Source organism: Fukomys damarensis, unplaced genomic scaffold (assembly GCF_012274545.1).
Source record: "Fukomys damarensis isolate Sample0158 unplaced genomic scaffold, DMR_v1.0_HiC HiC_scaffold_19, whole genome shotgun sequence".
NCBI lineage: Eukaryota > Metazoa > Chordata > Mammalia > Rodentia > Bathyergidae > Fukomys > Fukomys damarensis.
In genome coordinates this window covers 14,943,598-14,945,267 of record NW_022900931.1, presented here as the reverse complement: position 1 = coordinate 14,945,267, position 1,670 = coordinate 14,943,598, and positions in this window count along the sequence as shown.

Genomic DNA, 1,670 nt, shown 5'->3' with positions numbered 1-1,670 from the left:
TTCCTCTGCGACGTTTTTTTTTTTTTTTTTTTTTTTTTTTTTTGGTACCAAGGATCAAACTCAGGTCTTGTGCTTGCAAGGCAGGCAGCAGAACCACTGAGCTAAATCCCTGGACCCCTTTTCATAAAGGTGCAAACTATATCTCTATTCTTTGCTTTTATAGTTTTAGTTTCTTTTGCATGATAAAGCATATTACAAAATTTAAAAAGTTAGTAAAAAATAATTTCACAGTGCCAGGAGGAGTTCTGCTAAATATTTTACCTGACTTTACTCATTTTCCCCAACAGAAACACATAGACTCATCAGTACTCTTCTGCCCACTGTACAGTTTAGAAAATAGAGACTCAGAAATAGTAAGTCACCCGCTGAGTCCTATAGTTACCAGAGAGTGAAGCACTGGAACATAGGTTGCCCAGCTACATAAATATTTATTGAGAAAATAATAAATGAATGAATGAATAGAATTTCCTCCTCACTGCCAAAGATTAATTGGTCTGGATCTCATAGGAAATTAGATCTAATACTGCTCTTTGGATGTTATTAAATTTAATGCTTTCCTTACAAGTGTAGTACTGGTTTGTGTATTACTATTATTTAATTGCTATCTAATTTTAGACATGCATAGTGATCCTTATTGTTACAAAGAAATGATAAGAAGCTTTAATGCTGGAATGCCAAAACTACATAGCCTCTGCGATATATTAATTGTACAAAGCTAAGTGGGCTAATAATAACTCTCTCAATCTCTTCTGTGATTCCCATGAACTTACCTCAGTTGTAGAAAGGACACTGAAGAGTTATTTTAAAATATCTAAAACTCTATTGACCAGTCTTTAATTTGTCCATCAATGTTAAGAAGTATGAATGTTATTTTTTAACTTTTGCTCTATTTTTCCAATGGATGATCAGAAATAAAAAAGGGTGAAGTGCATCGTTCATAGTAGAAATATTGGGATTACATAAGCAACTCATCCAGATATTGTCCGTCTTCTAAAAGATTTGTCTGAAATAAACATTTTCCATGTTAATTTTTATTTATTTATTTTTTGGGGGTACCGGGGATTGAACTCAGGTCCTTGTGCTTGCGAAGCAGGTGCCAGAACCACTAAGCTAAATCCCCAGCCCCTCCATGTTAAATTTTAATTTTAATTTTTTTATTTGGAGATAGAACCTATTAGTTAATTATCAAAATTACCTAAAAGTGTCAAATGTTTCCATTATTACCTTGTCCAACTTAAATGTTTAAAGAAGACATTCCCATGATTCTCAATAAGCTTTAACTTAAAAATTATCTTAAGGATTTGTTTAGGGTACCTAAATACAATTTTCAGTGGTAGTAATGTTTCATTAAAGGTAGAAAAAGAAGCAGACTCTACAGACTACGTTTGGGCCAAGTACATGCAGGAGAAGTACACCCTACAACATGAGGGTGGGCTACCATGCAAGAGAGAACACGGTGGCCATAAATATGTTTATAGTTAGTTTCTAAAACCAAATTCTTTAAATGCTTTGGATGAAATATTTCATTTGAGCCATACATATAAAATTGGGTAAATTAAATAGGATATTTAGCCAAATTAAATTCCTATTTCAACTACAATGGTAAAATTCAATATTACAGTATTTCAATAATTTTATTTTATTGTATATTAGCCTAGAGTAGAACGTTT